Source organism: Limulus polyphemus, unplaced genomic scaffold (genome assembly GCF_000517525.1).
Source record: "Limulus polyphemus unplaced genomic scaffold, Limulus_polyphemus-2.1.2 Scaffold158, whole genome shotgun sequence".
Taxonomy (NCBI): Eukaryota; Metazoa; Arthropoda; class Merostomata; order Xiphosura; family Limulidae; genus Limulus; species Limulus polyphemus.
In genome coordinates, this window is record NW_013665768.1 from 80,964 (window position 1) to 87,435 (window position 6,472).

At 34.6% G+C, this 6,472-nt stretch overlaps 1 protein-coding gene across 2 annotated transcripts in view; it reads right to left on the reverse strand.

The window, feature by feature from the left end:
* Nucleotides 1-6,079, reverse strand: part of LOC106476658 (organic cation transporter protein-like) — a 51,101-nt gene extending 45,022 nt beyond the window's left edge. The window contains exon 1 of one of the 2 annotated variants that reach the window (XM_022381365.1): nucleotides 5,616-6,079. The gene's annotated coding sequence lies outside the window, so the exon portion shown is untranslated. The remainder of the gene's footprint in view (nucleotides 1-5,615) is intronic. The other variant, XM_022381364.1, reaches the window with a different exon arrangement.
* Nucleotides 6,080-6,472: the final 393 nt, after the last annotated feature.

Consider the following 6,472-nt stretch of genomic DNA (forward strand, 5'->3'; position numbering starts at 1 on the left):
GATTAACCGTCACATTATAACGCACCCACGGCTGAAAGGGCGAGCATGTTTGGTGGGACGGGGATTTGAACCTGCGACTTTCAAATTGTGAATCGAGCGCCCTGACCAGCTGGCCATACCGGGCCACAATGGTAGTGAATAATCTAGGTTTCTGTTAGCAGTTACAAGGGAAGAAGGCTTTTAGTTGAAACATGTTATAGATTACCAGATGAAAGTGATGAAATTAATGAGAAAAATCTACAGTGAAATAAAGAATTCAGCCGTAAATAAGGTCATAATTATGGGGATTTTAAGCTCAAATCTTGAGAGAGACAGATTTTTATAATCTTTTCAGGATAGTTTTCTTTACCAATTGGTTGGGGAACCTACTAGAACAATGCTACTTTCGATTTATCATTAACATTAACAGAAATATACCACGTGGTTAGGGTGTTCGACTCGCAATTTCCGGGACGCCAAACATATTCACAATTTCAGCCGTGGGGTGTTATAATATGACGAACAATCCCATTATTCGTTTGTAAAATATTAGCCCAAAAGCTAGCGGTGGGTGATGATGACTAGTTGCCTTATCTCTATTCTTTCACTGCTACATTAGGGACGGCTAGCCCTCGTGTAGCTTTTCGTGAGATTCAAAACAAACCAGTCTAACCCAAATACAGAAATGGTTGATAGAGTGAAGATCGGGGAACATCTTGGAGGAAGTGATCATTTGCTCAATTAGGTCACATGTTTTACTGCATATGGAGATAAGGAATAACGAGATTTTGGTTCCAAATTTTTTTTTAAAAAAAGCAAATTTTGAAGGGATGAAACAATAATTATCTGTTAGGAATTGGTCAACTGAATTAATTGGAGATACTGCTAGAATGTTGAAACATTAAAATATTTTTTTATATATATTGAAGATAGGCATTTTATTATAGAAAAGAAAAGGTGGTCGCAAGTAAAAAATCAGGTTAGCATACAAAGGGTTTAATAGACAAAATTAACAAAAAACAATATACATTTAAGGAGTTTAAACTGACTCCTACGAGGGAAGATTTACAGAATTATACAAGATCGAGAGAGTTGGTTAAACTGGAAATTAGAAAATAAAAAAGTATAAGAAAATAGTTGGCCGAAAATGAAATGAATAGTATGTTTTTTTTAAATATATTAAAAGTAAGTAAAATGTTAGGATGATAGTAGGACTTTTGAAGGGTGATACAGGAAAACTCGTACCTCATGATTAGGAGAAAGCTGGTTATTATATTCTACTTGTTCTACTTGTTTTACTAATGAACAGTTAAGGAACATTCCTCGTCCTGAACAGTTACTAGATGAAAGCAAGGTCGAATAACATGGTCACATTAATTCTGAGCCTGTTAAGAAATAATTAGGAAGTTTAAAAAATGATAAGGCTCCTGGTCCATATAATATTTTCCCAGGGATTTTGAAAGAGGTTAAAGATTGAATATATGACCCAATAGCTACTATTTTTTGTAAGTCCTTCAACAGTAAGCATATGCCAGATGATTGGAACTTGGCTAATATTACTCCTTTCTTTAAGGAAGATTATAAAAAAATTGTCTCAGTAATTATAAGCCCATTAGTCTTTCATCAATAATGGGAAAAGTTTTTGAAAGTCTGATAAACCTTTTTGTTGAATAGTCAGCATGGTTTCACTAGAAGAACATTTTGCCTTACTAAGGTTGGGTCACTGGATAGATAACTGGCTGGATGGAAATAAAAAAGGGTTTTTTATAAATGGAGTTCAGCAAAACTGGATTAAGGTGTTATGTGGGGAACCTAAGTACTCAATGTTACAATAACATAGATGAAAGGAGTGGTCAACAATTTTTTTATGTTTACTTATGATATTAAGGTGTTGGGTGTTACTGGCTGTAAAGAGGATAATGCTGCTTTACAACAGGATATGGATTACTTGGCTAGCTGTGAAAATAAATGGAAGATGACTTTTGATTCTAATGAATTCAAGGTAATTCAAGGTTATTATGATTTAAATTACAAGTATAATTTGATGGGAATAATCTCAAAGTGTTATGAAAGAAAAGGATCTTGGTGTTTAGGTTGATCAGGCTCTTAAACCAACGAAGCAGCGTGCTGTTGCTAGAAAAAATAGAATTCTATGTTGTATTTACATAATTATTGAAAGTAAGTCAAAGATTTTGTGTTCAGTAACAAGTACCTTACCTTAGGAAGTACATTGGATAGGGTACAGAGGAGGGCTACTAAGATAATACCTGGGACAGAATAGTTGTTATACGAGAATAGATTAAAATCTCTGAATTTTCTCTTTAAAAGGGAAAAGTTAAAGGGTATTTGAGTGAGATTTTCAAAATTAAGGAAATTGATAGTGTTGATGCATCACCTTTTTTGGATTTAATGGTGAGAATGGTATGACTAGAGGACATAAATATAAATTTCAGCAGGTTAGTAATCATCTTCAGCTAAGACAGCTTTATTTTTCTAACACGTTGGTTGAACTTCGAAATGATTAGCCTTCAGATGAGGTGGATGCAGTTAATTTACCGGTGTTTAAGGGAAGGCTTTTTAAACATTTGAAAGATAAGGACTGGCTTTGAGTGTTTTATTTTCATTTTAAAGTTTAATTTAGAGGATGGGGCGACATAAATGGATCAACAGTCCTTTGTTTTCCTTAGATTGTATGTGTGTGTATATATATATAATGATTGTTGACATAGGAAACCTGAGATTTGAGATTATGAGATAACATACTTGGCTTTAATCTAATTAAACTGTGATGTATCATCAGTTTCTGATTAGTTCATCAACTTTTAAGGTTGAAACTCCTGTCTGCTTCAAAATCCAATATAATCCATGAACAATCAATATAGAAGCCGGCTTTTACTTTCACGCGCATTTCAGCACACGTATTGCATTAAATAATTACACCTCAGAACAAGCCTGATTCTTGGGTAAAATATCGTAATATTAGTAATGATGTAACTCTAATAGTATGATTTTATTCATCAATGCAATTGCTAAGAATATGTATATAGTAATAAGATTTGATCATTATTTTACAGGTTCTGGGTAATAGTATAGTAATATGATTTGAAACATTAGTTTACATGTTCTATAAAATAGTGCGGTAGTACTATTTGAGTCATCTGTGCAAATATTCTAAAAATGGTAAACTATTAGTAATATTTTTTGAGGCAGGAAGAGTGATTTTAGTATTTCAGTTGTTACTTTAGTCCAAATATTTAACAAGATTTGCTTTTTAGAGTCATTCACTGGTAGCAAATGAACATTTATAAGGGATTTTATCTTTTTATATTTCATCTGCAACCATTATACATATTGCGTAAGAAATATAGCGTGATAACTCTGTTGTTAAATATTTGTTTTTCCTTTAAATTGTTATAAACTTTTATTTCTGAGGCAAATTGTTTAAGTTGGTTACGAAGACTTTCAACAACATTTCAATACTACTTGTGCTAATAACATCATCACATTGGAAGTTTGTAATCTGATACAAATATGCTCAAGTTCAATAGGTCTTTAACTAGAGCCCGGCATGGCCAGGTGGATAAGGTGCTCGACTCGCAATCTGAGGGTCGTGGGTTCGAATCCCCATCCCACCAAACATGCTCGCCCTTTCAGCCGTGGGGGCGTTATAATGTGACGGTCAATCCCGCTATTCGTTGATAAAAGGGTAGCCCAAGAGTTGGCGGTGGGTGGTGATGACTAGCTGCCTTCCCTCTAGTCTTACACTGCTAAATTAGGGACGTCTAGCGCAGATAGCCCTCGTGTAGCTTTGCGCGAAATTCAAAGAAACAAACAAAACAAACAATCCTTAACTAGCGTGAGGGAAGTGGGGCATACATACTTTTCTTGGTTTTGACAGAAAATGTTGTTATTTAGAATGTGTCTTAAATTCATATTGTTCTTTACATAAATTATTAATTTATCTTAATAATGAATCAAGTGTTGTCCAAATACGCTCTAGATTATGGGGATCTGCTACCACTAAGTTCATATCAGTCTACGGCGTTAACATCTTGCTGGTGTTAACTGATCGACAACAAACATGTTTACTAACTCCCTGACTGACTAACTGAATAACAGATGCACTACCTATCACTGTATAACTCACTAACTGGGTACACGTGGTGTTCACAGCACATAATGTGTAGCTTTTTGCTTAACTACAAACAAACAAAAAAGAAAAACATTAACTAGAACTGAACTGATTCACTCATCGATTACTCATTAACTCACTCAATAATTTATACATTGTACTAGGAAGCTTTTAAATATTTGTCACACGTACAGTTATATTTATTTTCCTCGATTCAATATAATTTAGATCTAACCTAAATCTCCTAAGGTGGCCGAATTTCGTCAGCAGTGAGGATATCCAACTGCTTAAACAACTCTTTCTAATCTTTATAACAAAGAACGCAAGAAAAATATACTTAATTATCTATGCTCATTACAAGGTTTATTTTTCAGTTTCTCTCCATGTTGGTAGCTATAGGAAGGATGGGAGCTATACTAACAATGTAGGTTGGGCTTGTATAGTAATACCTTAACATCGTGGCATTTATATTTAAACATCATTATAGGGGCCTGAATTTCAACTTTAAGAACAGTTTTACTGTCTCTCCCATTGATGTATGTATTCCAATTATTTATTTTTTTCTTAGATTTATTTTATGTTCTAGTTTTTTTTTTAGCAGCCATCTTCCCACATCTGGCTGCAGACAGCGAAAGGTGGTGAAGATGTGGGACATTGTGGGCTAAAACATCCACATCTACTCATTTTATTATTATTATTAAGAATATGAGATCTGTGAAATTGAGGTTAAACTGGATAGACGGTGTACCCTCAACGCAATTTGGGTTTTGTTTGTTTGTTTTTCAATTTCGCACAAAGCTACACGAGGGCTATCTGCGCTTACCGTCCATAATTTAGCAGTGTAAGACTAGAGGAAAAACAGCTAGTCATCACCACCCACCGCCAACTCTTGGGCTACTCTTTTACCAACAAATAGTGGGATTCATCGTCACATTATAACGCCCCCACGGCTGAAAGGGCGAGCATGTTTGGTGTGACAGGGATTCGAACCCGCAACCCTCAGATTGCGAGTCGAGTGCCTTAACCACCTGGCCATGCCGCGCCAATTTGGGTCTTACTTCCGCCAGTACCTCAAAAATCAAGGCACATTGCATAACTACCCACCTTATGCGTATGGTGTGTTCCCAGATGGTACATGTCTGTTTTGTAGCTGCGTTGTTTCCGTTTTGTTTTGTTTGTTTTTTCATTCATTTTGTATGTAATATTACAATTAATTATTTTTCATCTGAGGTTTGGATATGCTGTGTTAAATTAACGTTATTTTTCCTTACGATGTAATATATTTTTTAATTATATAATATATATATATATATATATTGTGCAAAGATACTACACATAAATCACAGATGATATATCAGTTATATTTCTATGACTCGGAAATGTCTGTTGGTTATATGAATTTCAATAACAAGTGCGTGGTAATTATAAAAAAGTAAATGCCTGAAATATAGCCTACATAGACCTGTATAATCTATAGTTTATAAGTCAAATCATTTCAACTTACCGATGAATCTCCTGAGAAGACGACTGATAATTTTGGTTCTTCATTGTCTAATATTCAAATTCTAATACTAACAATCGGCAAGGTTGACAATGACAATCTTCCGTAAAATGTTACAAATGTTCTCTGTTGACTTGCTGTCTTTATGTACAGATTCAAAATTGTAAAACTACAGCGTGCATCATCTCACGGGATGTTCACAGTCAAAAACTGCTGAAAGACGGAGAAATGAAACGTTGGAAATTTGTCGAACTTCTCATTTTTTGTTAGAAGACCAGGGAATAAACTACATGCATTGGTTTACTCAGAGAAAAGTGTGAGAGCTTCACGTACAACCAAAATATTTTCAGAAAATAAAGTAGTTTCGAGAGCTATTTTAGGAGCACTAAATTTAGCAGTATAGAAGCTATGTTGAAAGCTTTTTTTTTGTTGAAAAATGTTATTTTACTAGCTCTCTAGGGTGTTTTTTTAAAACACCAAACACCCTACTTAATGTACTTGGGAACTGACTACGTCAAAACTTAATCTAGCTACCTCTGACTCTAGCTGTTGGTGTATCGAGAGTAGGGTAGTTACTACATTTTCCGCTAGGTGAAACATGTTGAATATGTGAACATTAAACTCAATCTTCCGGTTAGGCGTTAGAAATTCACGTACTTCGCCTGAGCTGAATAAGATTAAATTTATTGTTCATAACCCACATGTAAACCGGTTCCCAGTTTTTTGCTTAGATATCTCTGAAGCCATGTTTAGATGAAACATTGAGATACTGTTGTTAGTTCTTCAGTTCCGCTTAGTTTAGTTAATTCAAAACCCATATGTAGCTTGTTTGTTTTTAAGCACAAAGCTACCTGTGGTGT